At 43.4% G+C, this 16,791-nt stretch overlaps 1 pseudogene; it reads left to right on the top strand.

Annotated features, from left to right (window-relative positions):
- Positions 1-16,791, top strand: part of LOC118794021 — a 56,138-nt pseudogene that overhangs the window by 28,637 nt on the left and 10,710 nt on the right.

The following is a 16,791-nucleotide window of genomic DNA, read 5'->3' as shown; positions in this document are numbered from 1 at the left end:
TATGCTGCAGAAATCGCAGTGGCTGTATTCGAAACTGCCTACTGCATACTGTGTACTGCGTACTACACAAGTATATACTGTATATTGCATACTATTTTTCAGTGTAGTACCCAGTATGCGACCATTAACAATTACATTTGTAGTATGTTACATTGTCGCTTGAAATGATTGCAAGTTTAGAAACATCCAGATTTCCTCGTGGTATTTTCCAGTTAGACGCCACTTGCATTCTCACAAGTGAAAAGTATTGACGAGATCACCTAAAGTATTTGCAAGTTGAAATATTTTCAGTTTTTTTCTTTTCAATGTCTTACCTTGCGGTGGTATGGGCACATAATGTGGCACGGAGGAGAAGAAGGCGAACATAGCTATTGTACTTTTGGGTTGGCTATAAAAAAAATCACACATAGCCATCCAAATGGTGCTACCGGTACACATAATTTATTATTAGTTATACATTTATTATAACAATAAGGTAAGTTTTTGCTGTTTTCTATGTAATGTTAGGTCACCAGTTCACCTATCTCATTATACTTATCACTATTACTTAGCTACAGCTTAGCTAGCTACTAACCAGATAATAAACTACTAACCAACATTATTAATCATCGTAAGAGACAAATTTTGGCAGTATACCTATAGCTAACTATCTCTTTAATGATCATTGGACTCAAAATAGCATGTATCTGAACATATCCGCAATGTCAACGAAACAGTGGAAAGCTTTCTACAGGCACGTGGAAAAGAGTACAAGGCAGATGTTTGTATTCTTTTAAATTCTGTTAAACGGTAGCTCTCTGGGGACGCTGTCATTGGCTTAAGCGTCATCATCATTATGACAATTATAATATTAACCGTTATTTTGTTACGTACATTTCTGTGACACCAATCTCCAGGTCGTGTGCATGAAAGTCCAAGAAAAACACAGTGAATAAATTGGAGGGAACTAACAGCATTGAGTGAAGCCATGAGTGGCGTCTCTGAGCAATGTGCTCACTGTATGTTTGGTCTCTGCTCCCTCTGTGCCTGGGGGACAGCCTTGCATAGGCCTAAAGAGAACTAAAGCAGGTGAGAGCATGGTACTGAGCGGCGCGGCTCACTTGTCTGGAATTCACCAGCTAAGTAGACTCACCGTCATCCCTCTCATCTTCGCACCATCATAGGCTCTGAAAGTTCACCAGGTTCACTGAAAGCAGCAAGTGCCGTGAGTACGCTGAGGCCTCAGAGTTCACACGCCCCCTGAATCATGCCATGCTGCAAGTGTTCAGAACGAGGGCTTCCCATTCGCCACCCAGGGGTGGGTGTAGTCAGGGGCAAGGGGGGGCTTCTCTATGACAGGAAATGCTGAGAGAGCTGAGGCTTCCTGTCCTCCAGTGAGCACGAGTTTGAAACAGTGAGAATAATAGCGAGAAAAATGCCCCCATGGGGATATCAAAGTCAAAGTCAAAGTCAACTTTATTGTCAATTCTCCAATATGCACAGGACATACGGAGGATTGAAATTGCGTTTCTCTCAGGCCCACGGTGACAATACAACAGTTCGACATAACACAATGACAACACTGAGAGACAAGAACAAGAATTTTCACAGAAAACAAGCTACAAATTACACATATTTACAGCAAGGGCATCCAGGCACATTGTAGGTTTATAAATATGAAGAATAAATATAAAAAATATAAATATAACTACATATTCCACAGGAATATGATGTAGACTGTTTTTATAAGTAAAGAAAAGTGACTGTGCAGATCTGTGTGAGTTTGTGTGTGATTAATGTTGGGAGTAGGAATGGGTGGAGAATAGTCCAGGCTTCAGTATGGGGGGGGGGGGGGGGGGGGGGGTTCAAAGTTCAGTTCTGTGTTGGAGCAGATGGCTGAGGGAGGGAAGAGAGTTCAACTTCCTAACAGCCTGGTGGATGAAGCTGTCCCTCAACCTTGAGGTACGGGCCTGGAGGCTTCTGAATCTCCTCCCCGATGGAAGGGGACTGAAGAGCGTGTGCGAAGGATGAGTGGGGTCGGCAGCAATGCTCTGTGCTTTACGGGCTAGGCGTGTGTTGTAGATGTCCAGGGGGGAGGGGAGTGAGGCACCAGAGATCTTTTCTGCTGCATCCACTATGCGCTGCAGGGTTCTCCTGTTGGCGGTGGTGCAGCTCCCAACACACTGCTGAAATTGAGCTTCCCTATTCCTCCTGCAGCTTCAATTGGGCAGAATCTGAGCTGTCAGAGAGAGAGGTGCTGGCCTCCTTGTGTGGGTGGAGGTGAACGTGTCAAAGTAGAGGTCATAATGAGCGTGAACGATATTTTGCTCCTGTCTCAGGATGCCCTCTCTCTGGTGATTGGTCCTTTTTGGACATTTTTTTTGATAGTTTCGCTCTTTCCTGCTCAGAAAAAACATTACAAGCTTTGTGAGTCACGTTAGCCTCCCTGTAATTCTTTTGCTGTTATATTCTGAATTCCATGGCAATTGACTGTGCTTTTACTCAAACAAGCTTTATTGGCATGACCACAGATGGACAGTATTGCCAAAGCAAAATTATCTAATATGTAAATATGTGAATGTTTAGCAATATGCTAACAAAAGTACGATTAACCAAAAAGTACGCACATAAATACACATTTACAGAAACACACATAAATATATTTATTTACATTTATACTATAACTCGGCAGAAGTTTCCTGCCCATTGTCTGTCAGGCTGTGGCACTTTGGTATGTACCATGCTGCTAAAGGTGCAGCTTTATTTCTCTCTCAGAGCAATTTGTAATTTGTACACCTTTCCATTGCTTAAATGTTGGGAGCTGTAATTCAAAATATTTAAAGTATTTGTCTCTCACTCTTTGCAAATTATTACAGTGGAGGAGAAAGTGCATCTGTTTCTACCTTACCTGTCTCACACCACATAGCCTTTTTTTCTTTTGGTAGCCATGGCTGTGTCTACCTTTTTCAATTGCAAAGGTTTAGTCACTGAGCCTGAACTTGGTTAGGATCTCTCTCTGCTTTGTCTCTTTGACAGTGAAGACATACTCTGCTAGCGTGTAATCCCTGTTTAAGGCCCAATAGCAGTATATTTTGTGTTTTGGTATCATTATCCCAATGTTCCAGATGATATTTCTGTTTGTTTTGTTATTGGGTTAACCTAATTTGTGGTTGGTTAGCAGAGTTGTTCTTAAACCTGTGTGTATTAGCTGTTACTGGGTTAGTTAGTTTTGGAGCCAGCTGACTGAGAGGGCTCTTTTCAGGACTCAGGGTTTGGGTTTGAAGTGCCTTAAAATGCAGTGATATGAGTAAGAATGAGGCTTTGCATGATAGCTGCCTAAGGAAGATCTGCAGAATCTATCGGCCTAACAAAATTTCCAACAAAGAGCTCTACAAAAAGACAGAATGCCTTAGTGTGATTGAAGAGATTAAATGCCACCACCTAAGATGGCTTGGTCATGTTCTAAGGATGCAACCAGACCACATACCTAAGGTTGGTTTAAAATGGACTCCCCAAAATGAATCTGTTGTGGGGAGAGGCACAAAGCTGCAAAACACAAGAAAAGTTGGAAGAGAATTGTGGATCCATCATGCTGCACAAGGAGCAAAGAGAATGGATGAATATAATTGGAATATCTGTTTTTATTGTGTTACGTTCCATGTAAGTATTGTATTGGGGGGTATGCTCCGATGTTTGTTTAGTCTGTCTGTGTCCCTGCCCCTGCCTCTGTCTATCTTGTTTCTTCAGGCTCCTGGTTTGGCTGCTCCTGTCATTTCTCATCCGATTGGTCTCCATAGCTGTCCGTCACCCAGCTCAACTTCCAATCATCATCCTCCGCAAAGTAGGGATGCACGATATAGCCGTCACAATATATTGGTGTGCTCCCGCATCAGGTATGACTAAAGGGAAAAAAAAAACATTTAATTAAATGAACAGTAACGATTAAGCAAAATGCTCATTAAATAGTCAAACTGATTTGAGGTCGTTGTCATTCTTGCGTCAACCTGGGTGTACATTATATTTGCATTTGTAACATGGAGCTACTGAGCATATTTACCCCCTACACCACATTGGAGAATTGTGTAGTATAAGCAGTCATGCCAAACAGAATGAAATGCTTTCTTAATATCAATGAAGCATGCAAATAATTTTCTTTTCCTTATTTTGGTGAACATCCTGATTTATTTGGGTGTGTAGGATGTAAATGTGCTCAGTTGCTTGGTGATTTGGTAAAAAGCCAATCTGACTCTTATTCAAGACATTGTGTAAGGAAGGCTTGTGTTCAGGCATTGAGAATACAACAGAAAACCTTCCCCAGATTGCTGGTCACACAGATGTCTCGGTAATTATTGGGATGAAGTTTATCTCCACTCTTATGTATTGGGCATATAAGCCCTGGGTTCCAGATTTGAGGGAAGCAGCTAGCTGAACAAGGTTGAACAATTTAAGTAAGGTCCAAAGAAACCACATCGGCTAACATTAACAGAGCTATGTAAATCACTGAAAAACATTTTGCCTGAAGTGCCATTACACAATGCTGAAAAACTCCCTCTGGCTAACTGTTGAGATGTTTTTTTTTTTCTGAAAAGCTGAAAATGGCTTGTTAACTTTACTTCAACTGTCCCCGCAGATGTTGCAGGTTGCAAGTTCGGGGAGATGTCTTGTAGAAAGATAAACCGCGGAATATAAACTCTGGTGCCCTCCTGGTGACCTTTCATCTTATGCCAGTTAAGAGAGAGAAAGGCAGGGGTTACAGAAAGATTTTGGCTCTGAAAGTATCTGTTTCTTCTTGTTTTATGCCACCATAGATTTAGCCTTTCTCATTGTTGTGTGAGTGGCCCTGAAACTGAAATTGTGAGTGTGAAATGGCAAGAGGAAAGTTTGTTGTGCACGGAGGGAAGAAACAAGATGGTGAGATAGGCACGGCTCTCTTTGATGTGAACTGTAGCCTCCGCATCCTGAGACAGAGCCCAGCTCCTCTCCTCTGTGCCAAGCATTGAATATGTATATATATACACACATACACATGCACATATGCACACATCCTGAACATGTTCACCTGCTCAACTGCTTCACTTTCTCGCCCATCATACTTGCACTGAGTGACTGCGGCACTCCCACTACAACTTTGTGGAGTGTGTGAGCATCTAGCCTCCAACAATCAGATAAAATGCCATGCCCTGCCTGGACAATGTGATACCACAGGTGACTGGGTTTGTGTGTTTCCTCTCTTCCCTGTCATACTCTGCAGACAGAGCATCAGTCCAAGAACCCTCTTCCTTTATCACATTTCACTTTATAGGTTATAAATGGTCAATTAACTGCAAAATATTAGGCCTCTTATACCTCTTCTTGTGTCTCCCTCCTTATGTACTCTGAACAGTTTCACCTATGTCTGTCTATCTGCTTGTGTCTCCCTGTCACAGTACATTGAGCAGTTTTACCTGTGTCTGCCTGTGTCTCCCTGTCACCGTACATTGAGCAGTTTTACCTGTGTCTGCTTGTGTCTCCCTGTCACAGTACATTGAGCAGTTTTACCTGTGTCTGCCTGTGTCTCCCTGTCACCGTACATTGAGCAGTTTTACCTGTGTCTGCTTGTGTCTCCCTGTCACAGTACATTGAGCAGTTTTACCTGTGTCTGCCTGTGTCTCCCTGTTGCTGTACACTGAGCAGCTTGTGAGCAGCCTGCAGATACAGCTGGAGCAGTCACGACTGCAGGAAGCAGAGCTTCTCTGTGCCCTGGAGGAGATGCAGGACAAGGCCCTTGACTTGGAGAAGGTGAGGTCTGCTACACGTGTGTGTGTGTGTGTTTGTGTGTGTGTGTGTCTGTGTGTAGGAGTCCGCATTTGGTATACATTTGTGTGACTGCTTTTAAGTGGCACTACTTTATTTTGGTTTCACCCCCTTTGTGTGACCTTTTTCTTGGAATCACCGATTGAATGTTAGAATTGTTTCTACATGACAGACAGAAGCGATGCTACATGTCCCATAATGGGCCACGACAGAATCGGAGCATAGGAACAGCACACTTTATCCCTTTTGCACGTGACTTATTTTATGCTATGTAGTGCGCGTGTTACGTTACATGGTTTGTTATGTTTTCATTTGTGTTATTAAGCTTCTCATAGTTTTCAACACTGCATTTGCTATACTTTGTATAAATCACTGTTTCCTCAAAGCTAACGTTAGCTAGAATTTTACCAATCTCATGTTCTAATCACACTGGTTTGACCGTACGCACAAACGGGTTAAAAACACATAGTAAAGAAAATGAGGGGCCCCTGAGTGGCTCAGTCAGCAAGACAGTCATATGTAGCGCAGGTTGAGTCCCACAGCCTGGGTTTGAAAACCGGCTGGCGGTAACTGAGTCCACAGAGGCATAGCAAGCTGGTTTGGTTTCTCTGGGGACAAGGATGGAGTGTAAGACTGGCACTGTGAAAAACAGCCACTGGCATGCTGCCAGTGTATCAGAGGGTTGCATTCATCTTGCTTCAGCCTCTTTCTGCGGTGAGACGATGCACAATCGGTGACCCCAAAACAGGGTGCATGATGGGAATGAAGCATTATAAAAACAATGTAATGACACAGTGATGATGCTTGGTATACCCTAGAGAATCCAGTGCAGGTGGCACCCACCAAGAAAAAATTAGTTGGTGTATACTGTGCCATATTTAAAGGGTGGCATGCATTATTCATAGCTATCTGAATAGCAACCGATCAATTTTCTGTTCACTGTGAGTTATGTTTGTGGTAAAGTGAGGCCATGGTCAAAGTCTGGGGGTGAGCCAGGTCGATGACCTTTTCAGTGGGATCTGTGATATTGATATGTGGTGTCCTCTTCAGCAGGTATATATTTAAAAAGAGGATTTTGCAGGCTACTTTGGCAGTGGCCAATTTCGCTGATTACGAGAGGTAGTAAGACAGTAAGAATTCTCATGTTATCGACAGTTTCATTTTTGATATGAAAACCTGTAGCTAGATAGATAGCTCCTTTATAATTACAGTTTGGACTTTCCCTAATTTTTTTCATAGCTAGCATGTAAATGGAATTAATAAGTTTGTATAAGCCTGTTTAAGACATGTAATGATGTTGTGTTGGTATATTGCCTTGGAAACTTGACAGTTGGGTCCAACTAATTATCACAAATAACCACAAAGTACCACAAACAGCTACCACAAAAAACCACAAAGAACCATGGAGTACCACAATTAGTGGTAATTCGTAGGACGTGGATGGTTCAGATTTGTTCTTCGGGCTACGGACAGTAGTGCACAGGATTGCTTTTCTTTGTTCTTTGCTCCTGGTCAAATACCAATAGAGCTGGTTATGGTGATGCTTGTAACTAAAATATCACATAATAAAGATGGATGTAACATTGGTTAAGTCTTTGAAAAGTAAATTTCACTACATTTGAGGAGTACAGTGCTATGGTTCATACAGCAGGTTTCACAATTTCAGCTTGTTGAAGTTGTGGCAAAAGTCTCTCTTGTTTTCACACTTATTCTCACCAGCTTGGATGTGGATAAACCACACCAGCCCCACTCGGGAGCTGGGCTCCCGAGTGGCTCAGTTGGTAAAAGCACTTGTTCTGAGTGTAGACCCAGCCTGGGTGCGAACCCAACCGTGTCACTAGCCGACAGTGACTGGGAGCTCACAGGCGGAACACATTGGCTTTGTCCCACTGGGGATAGGGGTGCGTATGTCAGCAGGGGTTTCAGTCCCATTAGCAACATCAAGCCCTGCTGGTCGATCACGCCTGTGGTCCACGTGCCAAAGCTGCATACGAAATGTCTTCCTCCTACTCATCTTTGTGCTAGCTTAGCTTATGGACCGCAGTGCAAAAAGAAGCAGTGGCTGACATCATGTATCTCGGAGGAGGACATGTGCTTATCCATGGTCTCCCGGATTGACAGTGGAGGTTGTGCAATGGGACTGAACATCGATGTCGACTAATTGGGCATTCCAGAATTCGGGGAATTGGCCATACCAAATTTGGGAGAAAATGGAAAAAGGAAAAAAAATTAAAGAAAGCTGTAGAGCTTCGGTTTGCTTGGGATTCCAAGTGTAACTGAGGGAGGAGGACCTCAGCTGATTCAGCATGAGCTTACTGTGTTTTAGGCTTAGGGAAAGTTATGATTGACAATCTGGCGATGATGGAATGATTGGAATGAGTGGCAGGTGTCCTTCTGGTACATCTCAGAAATGTGCAATTTATTAATGTGTGAGGGACATTAGTGAGAGGAGAGTTCTTGGCCATTTTCAGATGAACACACACCAATTGATTGCACCTCCATTTGCACACAGAATGCAAGCACTGGAGAAATGACAAGTGAAACCTGAGCACAAGGCAAGAAGCTACTTCAAACATATTAGGAGCACAAATGGACAGGAGAGTTTGTGCACAGGGGATGTTTGAGCGTACATAAGTGTGCACTTCTGGGCCTCATGAGAATGTGAATATCTCTGTGTGTGTCTGTGTGTGTCTGTGAGAAATGGCAACGTGTGAAAACCACTGAGGCCAGAGGAGCTGGGCTGGGTCCCCTCACTGTAGGCATCGCCTGTTGTGTGCTGACACATCATATATACTACAGGCCAGATAGTGTGAGAGAAATGTCAGAGAAAAGATCTGGGATGGAAAATAAGTGCAGAAAAGAGTGAAATAAACGAGTGTGCAACACAATAGTTCACCAGCTGAAAGAGTGAGATAAATGAGTGTGAACCAAAGAAGTAAATGTTAGTGATATAAATGTGAAAAAAGAAGTGTAAATCTAGTATCACCCCTCCCCATCCCCCAGACCCCAGGATCACGGTTCCTAGAAAGATGGGTTTACCGCATGCACTATACAGTGTGATGGAGGAGCTGTGCTGGGGAGGGCAAAAGCTAGGGCGAGGAGCCCACCACCAGCAGCAAGAGAAACCCACCAAGCCCACCGCTTGTCTAAGCACGAGCCTGCACTCCACGAAAAACCCAGAGGAGCAGCCCCCCACCCCCCACCACACTAACCACACCTCGCCAAGGAGCACTGTCATACTGACAGCACAGGAAACTCAGACCTGCCTTTACTGCCATCTCTCTGCTCTGTGTGTATGTGTATGTGTGTGTGTGTGTGTGTGTGTGTGTATGTGTGTGTGTGTGTGTGTGTGTGTGTGTGTGTGTGTGTGTGTGTGTGTGTGTGTATGTGTCTGTGTCTGTGTCTGTGTCTGTGTTTGTTTGTGTCTGTGTGTACATGTGGGTGTGTGTGCGTGTGTCTGTGTCCACCACTGACTCTGGATCTGTTTATCTATCTGCATAATTTCTGACAGAAACCTAAAGACAATTTTAACATGCTGAACCATGGCAGGGCTCCATTCTCTTGGGTGTCTCATTCCCAGTTTCAAAATGGCATCTCTGCACTCCCACTTATTGGGAGCATATTCACATTGTTATATCAATTACAGTGATTAAGCCCATGAGCAGCAGTGAATGTAGGCACACAGAGCAAAGTATGAAACCCTTCTAGCCGCTCCACACTCGCAAGCAGTCACCTCTGACTCATTGGATTTAATCTGGAATTTGTGTGTGACTGTGTGTGTCCTTCCACCACCGACCCTGGACCTGTGTGTTCTGCAGAGGAGGAGCTCCTTGCTGAATGAGACCAACACTGCTAAGCTTCAGGAAGAGCTGAAGCTGGTGAAGCTGAGAGAGCTGGAGATACTGCAGTCCTTCAGAGAAGTGCAGGACATTGTCACTGATCTCAACCAGTGTTGGCAGGTAACATTCACGTGCACAGGGTGAGAGAGGGATGGGAGAGAGACAGAGAGAGATACTCCAAAAGGATTGTTTTGCAACAGAGCCTAGATCTGTTGTCCAAAATGGGTATTGTCTGTCAGTTTTAGAAAAAATCCTAATCTCAGGCAAACAGGTACCATTTTGCTCTGGGCAGCTTAGTTTTGGATCACGGCACCAACTACTACTATAACCATTAAGACCCAAAAATTTCCATATTAACATTTAAAAACAAATACATTGACCACAGGATAAACAGGACAAAATTAAACAACTGTCAAAGCTCCGTACAGAACTACAGCGAAAGGCCGAGAGCAGTCACCCCACCCAGCCTTGCACCCAGGTCTACAGGGTGCCAAACCTGCAGCTTGACTGCAACACCAAAGAGCCAGGTTCATTGGTATGGCAATCAGAGCGCATACTCAACTGTAGTGACAGAACAAGAAGGAAGAATACAAGATGTTCTCAGGTGATTGGGACAGAGATCCACTTCCTGTTAGCATGCTAAAAATCCACAAATTACACAAATCCTTACATAGGAAAAATTATTGCCCAAATTTGAGTGACAGACCCCAGGTTAACATCCTCTCAGGCCAAGGTAAAATCTCTGTCCTTCTGAGAAGGAAGAGCTAATGGCAAACCTGATAGCTAAATCTGTGTCTCCTTGCAACTCTTAGGTAGGTGACTCAGCGGAACAGCATCAACATTTCAGTGTTCCTTATGTTAGGTTTACATTGTTATTACTGTTGTTCATTTTAATTTGTATGTAGTTGATGTATCTGAGGTTTTTCTTTCCTCTTTATTTCAGTGTATTTCATCCATCTACTTATAATTCCACTACTTGCCACTATAGCACTATTGTCAGCATGTAAATTTTTTTCATTTTTCCATATGTCCTCAGCACAAGTGTGATCATTTGTAATCTTGTATTGGTGATATTGCACATTATAAAGCCAAGCCAATGAAGCATTTTGAATCCTGCACCTTCAGAGTGGAAGAATAAAGGGAGAGATGGAGTGGTGGGAGAAAGAAGATATAAGGAGAGAGAGGGATGAGAGGTGGAGGAGAGGCAGCCAGAGAGGCAGATGGGAGAGAGGATGGATGGAAAGAGAGAGAGAGGGAGAGACTTGCAAGATGCAGTATGTAGATGGAAAGGAAAGGGAGAGAAGTCTTTATGAAATGAAGGCATTGTCTGACATACATATGGTTGGGGCATCGCAGATGTTAACCAGCCATACTCACAGAAGGCTGTCCGCCCCCTCTTCCAGCATCACATGTCTCGAGGAGGGGGAGGAGGGCACTGGAATGAGTCTCCAAAGAAGGTTATGTAGCCAGCCCTCCCGTTACCAGTCCCCTGGACATGCGGCCTTCCAGAGCCTGTGCCTGGCCAGCCCAACATCCCAACGGGAGGGAGACTACCTCAGCTCGGACGACGACCTGCTGCCCAGTCCTCTCCCGTCCACTACTCTCTATCCATCCCTCACCCAGCCCTGCCACCCCGCCCGACACCTCAATAGTGATGGCAGCACTGAAAGTGGAGGGGGGGAGCAGGGCAGAGCTACACATGTTCTGCCTCCTCCGCAGATCTTTCCCTGTATGCTGTGTGCAGAGGACAACTGAGTAGAGCAGGAGGTACCAGTGACACGCACAAAGACACTAGGGGTGGAGTCGAATCCAAATACGAATATTCGGCAAAGCACAAATAGTGGGTTTTTACGAATATTTATTTCGTACAAAAGTTATGGCTTTTGAGAAGTTATGGCTTTTGAGAAGAAAAACATGTCAAACAGATGGTGTTCCTCATAACTGTGAGCGCGGTTAGGGTTATTTGTTTTTCAGTTGAATTATATTTAAAGTCAGTTGCAGCTGGTGAGACGGGGGGGCTGAAACACTACCTTTAAATCCATCATTACTTTCAACCTGTTCCCCTTTTTCCTCCTTGATTAACAATAAAACAAATAATTAATAAAATAATTGACACCAATAGCATAGAGTAAATGATTATGCTCGCGAAACAGCGCAGATTGTCTGTAGTTTGTGTGCTTGCAAAAGCTACAACGTGAGATTGTTTAATTAACAAGGAGAGCAATTTGAATAATTTGGTGGCATTCAGTGTGTGATGGAATAGGTACTATGAGAATGACCAAAATTCACCACTTCATGGTACCACCTTTTTGATCTTGGAACTTTTTTGGTTGTGGAATTTATTTTACACCACATGTTGTGATTCAGCACTTAAAAATAGCACGACACAGTGTGAGAGTCAGACTGCAAACACAGACGTATGCGTATCAGCGTGGAGCAGCTGGGACCCCTGAGAGATGGGGGTAGAGCAGACCCTCTAGTTTGGTGGGCCCTGTTGCCTCCCATGGTTCCCCTGTGTTTAGGTGACAGTAGGGGGCACCCCATCCTTCCCATAGGTTTGCTGTTTGCTGCACTCTGGCATTCAAAGACCAAAGGTCAAAGGTCAGTCAACCTCCCTGTCTGTGTAATGCAGACATGGATTCTACCAAGTCCATACAAAATGACTCTCTCTTTCTCTGTCTCCCCCCTCTTTCTCTTTCTTCCTTGTCTTCTCCCTCTCTCTTTCCCCTTTCTCCCTCTCTCGCCTTCTCCATACTTTTTGCTCAAAGGTCTTTTCTCCCTTTTTGCATAGACTTAGCTGTCACACACCCCCAGCACTGCCTTGCATAAGGCTGCACCTGGATGAGACACTTATGACACCATTAGTTAAGGGGCAGGGGTGAAGCCGATGGCTCATTGCAGAGGGGGCGAGGTGTCTGTGTAACACTCAGTATATTGTCAGTGTGTTTTTTTATAATGGTACACATATATCTGTGGCATCACTTCCCGTTTGTGAGGCCTCTTTGGGGTTAAAGTGCGAATGAATGAAAGGGTGTTGTTGTAAACCAGTGCTAAACAGCTCCATGGTTAGCCTAGGGGTAGCACCCAGGTGCACTTACTGCATGTTTCCAGTTGCTTACATCATCATCATGTGATCAATCACCTGACCTCAGACATACATGCAGATATATCAGAGGTGGGCTGGGGTTTGTTCGTTTAAAGGTTAAAGGTCAAACATTTACAGCTAAAGCATGCGGAATGACTGCATATTGAAATATGTATCTGCAAGACATCCTTATTCAGTTTGCAAAACGGTCACATCACAATGAGGTCAGAAGTGTGTGTATTACTGTGCCACCTAGTTTGAGAGTAGAGCCTAGCAAAGGCATGGCAGGACTCCTTATTGGCTGAAGTGTTTATTACAATATCAGATTTATATAGTATATGTAGCATATTAAAATGTATTCTATTTACAGAAACATTGTTTTACAGGGTACTGTTCAGTATGGTGTTGCTCACCTTGATGGTAGTGCATATCAACCCAAAAAGCTGTTTGATTTAATCAATAAGAACATTAGCTAATTTTGCATTTATCCAACTCCTGTTCAAATCCCAGAATCCTTTGCGGCACTTCTCTGAGCACTTAAAAAACCACTTCTTGAGCACTTAAAAACATAAACCAAATTTAGTGGCATCTTGCTTGGATATTGGAATGTGTGGACTAAGGGACCCAGCTGGCCTCCTGTGGAGTGTAGCCTGTTTATTCTGTCACTGTGGGTCTCTGGTCACCATTAGCTGATGGCTTGGCTGGGATTGAGCTCACTCTGTAGGACTCAGCGTGCATTCAGAATGATTGCCTTAGCCATTGAGCCACTCAGGAGCTGCCATTTTAGAGATTTTAGCTTTGTGTTAACAGGTCTGAACAGCTTCAGAGTGCATTCAGGGAGCTGGAGGCAGACAGGAAAGAGAAGGATTACCCTCTGTAACTGCAAAGAAAGAAACACCAGTGATTGAATAAAAAAAAAATGTCATACTTTGCTCATGACAGCCATTTATGCATGATGGAAGACTTCAGGGGGATACTGGGTTCCTGTAACAGTGATGCTTTACAGAGCGGGCTAGCACATGCCCACACTAGAGCATGATGATCACATGGAGCAAAGCAGACACCGCTCTAGTGTGTGGCACAGCATCAAATTAAATTTTAGATTGTTGCTGAAGTTACCCTTTAAGAATATGACACACACACTGAAATGTTACTCTTTATAATGCATAGAGAATGATAGAAAACGCATATATATATTATACAGTGGGGTCCAAAAGTCTGAGACCACTACTCAAAATACTTCTATTTTGCACTTGTTTCATGTCAGAACTCAGGCAGGGACTCAAGCGCAGACAGAGGAGATGGATGCCAAAAACAGGTTAATAATCCAAACGGGTAATCCACAAAACGAAGTCAGGGCAGGCAGAGTCAAAAACCGGGCAGACACGGCGACCAAAACCACAGGGCAAAAATGAGGAACGAAGTCAGGAAAAACAGGCAAAGTCCAAAACCAGAAAAACACAGCAAACATACCACAAATCAGGTCCAGAAATCGTAGTCAAGAATAAACAGGCAAAGCAAACGGAACCAACAGGCAAACCAGAACAGACGGCGAGTAGTGAAACAGCAAACTGAGACGAACTGGCAAACAAGACAGAGACAAGCAGGGTAGATATAGGGCTAGGCTGATGAGGTGATGGGAAGCAGGTGTGCTGGCAGGCAGGTAGAGACAATCAGGTGGGCGGAGACAGGGCGGAGAGCGGGGCAGGGCTAGAACACAAGGAAAACAAAAGCACATGAACAGGGGAAAGAAAACAACCGGCTAAGATGCCGCAGTCATGACATTTCAAATGTAATACTCATTTTTTCATTACAAATGATAATATCAGTTTAACAATTTGAGTGAAAAGTTGAATCTTTGAAAAATGTACATAAATTTGGGAATATCTTAATATTTGGTATGTCCCCCTTTTGCTTTAATGACAGCATGCACTCGAGCTGGCATGGACTCCACAAGTTTGTGCAAAACCTGATGACCCATGTTATCCCAGCATGATTTGACAATGTTCCAAAGATCTTCTGGTGATGTCACAGAATGCTTGGCTTTCTCAGTCTTCAAGTGCCCCCATAAATGTTCAATGGGACTGAGGTCAGGTGACTGTGGAGGAAAGTCCATGATAATCAGGACTCCTTGGTCTTCTTTGGTCTTCTAGTAGTTCTTACAAAGCTTTGAGGTGTGTTTGGGGTCATTATCCTGTTGCAGTATGAATCCTTCACAAAGATGCAAACCAGACGGTATAGCATGTCTCTGAAGAATGGAGTAGTACTTCTCCTCGATCAGGGTGTAGTCAATTCGGTGCAGGTGTCCAACTCCAGAGTAGGCAAAATACCCCCAGACTTGAATATTCCCACCACCATGTTTCACTGTTGGTTTGATACACTCAAGATCAAGAAGATCAAGCTTGATGTATTGATCTTCTGATGGTGTGGTCACTTTTGGCCTGCCTGATCATACTTTGGATACAACTGATCCAGTTTCTGCAAAGCCTTTCAGAGTTCCATCTACTGCCCCCTTAGAAACCTGTAGTCTAGCCATGATTTGACGCTGAGAAAGCCCCTCTTTGCTTAGAATAACAATTTGACTTCTGACACTTTCACTTAGTTCTGACGCCATTTTCCCACTATCACAATGCACCTTGGTAAGCAATGATCTGCTGGAAACTTGAGGCACAGCCATATTTATAACAGGTGAACACTGGCTGCAAGTTGAGTTACTTGAATGAGCCTCGGATGAGTAGATCAAATCCACTTGAGTGTCATCTGAACGCATGCTTCAATGGAAAGGATACAACTCAAGGAAATCTGACCTTTTGTACAAGTTGGTCAATGCCCCAAATTTGCTTATGTCATCTCAAACTTTTGCAATGTGGTCTCAGACTTTTGGACCCCACTGTACATACATACATAATATGTATATATGTATATTATAATATTATATATATATACACACATTATATATATACAGGTTTATGTTATTTAGTCTGTCAAATGCACTACAGCACATGGTCACTTGTATTAATTTAGATGAATGCTCTGAAGGAACAAACATTAGAAAAACAATGTGGCACTCCAAGGCTGGGACTGCTCCTGTTCTGACTGCAGGATATCTGCCTCTGCACATGTCTAGCAGTGTGATACCCCACCCCTAAGGCTCTTCAGAGGGCATTTTAAAGTGAAATCAAACCTCATAGAAATGACAAGAGCTTATCTGACACCCCAAATCATTGGCAGGTTTGATCCCACAGGCATGCAGACAGTGAATATTGGACACTAAATAGGCGCTTATCCATCAGATAAAGGTAAAGATCGGGGTATCTTAAAGCTTGGTGGTGTTCTCTGAGAGCATTCATGCACTGAAGGTTACTGTGCCCTGTTATAGTGAAACACCTCTGGTTTTCTTAATAAAAACATTGTTACACTATTGTCTTCTTTTGGTTACCCAAAAGAAAACATGCCTGTTGGCCTAAATGGCTCTAAAGTGGTTTTAAACATGTAGATACAAGGGAGATGAGGGGAACTGACAGGATTTTCCAGGAGAAATACCCTTGTTCACTGCTGAATTCATGAACATTGTGTCAGCAATAATTGGGCATCTCTAGATGGTGTTCTTGCCTGGTGAGCAGGGCCATGCAGAAACCTTTAAAGGGGCAGGTGCTCAAATTTAAAAAGGGGCACATGGACCAAGATGTTAGAACACCAACTACAGCATAACCTGCCAAACTATAGCAACCAATGTTCAAAGAGAATGTAAAATGGAATCTCATAACAAAACGCATCATACTTTATGATTACACCTGAGAAGAGTTTGGCATTTATCAGAATGTATTACTGTAATTATTATTTGAGGATTACTCAGTTGCATACTACTCTCAGGCTGTTAGAGGACATGATCAGCTGGTGTACCTGGACATTGCTGTTTCTTGTCAGTGTCTGCTGGGGCTGTAAGCTGACAAGAATGCATACCAGAAAGCACTGTTGTGCACAGAGCAATCCCAGATAAGTTAGGTGAGGCTGGGAATGTGTAAGGCTGTTCAGTTATGAATCTGTACTGCATATGTAATACATAATGAAGCAAATACAAAACAATAATATATT

Source organism: Megalops cyprinoides, chromosome 19, assembly GCF_013368585.1.
Source record: "Megalops cyprinoides isolate fMegCyp1 chromosome 19, fMegCyp1.pri, whole genome shotgun sequence".
NCBI classification, from domain to species: domain Eukaryota; kingdom Metazoa; phylum Chordata; class Actinopteri; order Elopiformes; family Megalopidae; genus Megalops; species Megalops cyprinoides.
This window is presented reverse-complemented; position numbering and strand designations above follow the sequence as displayed.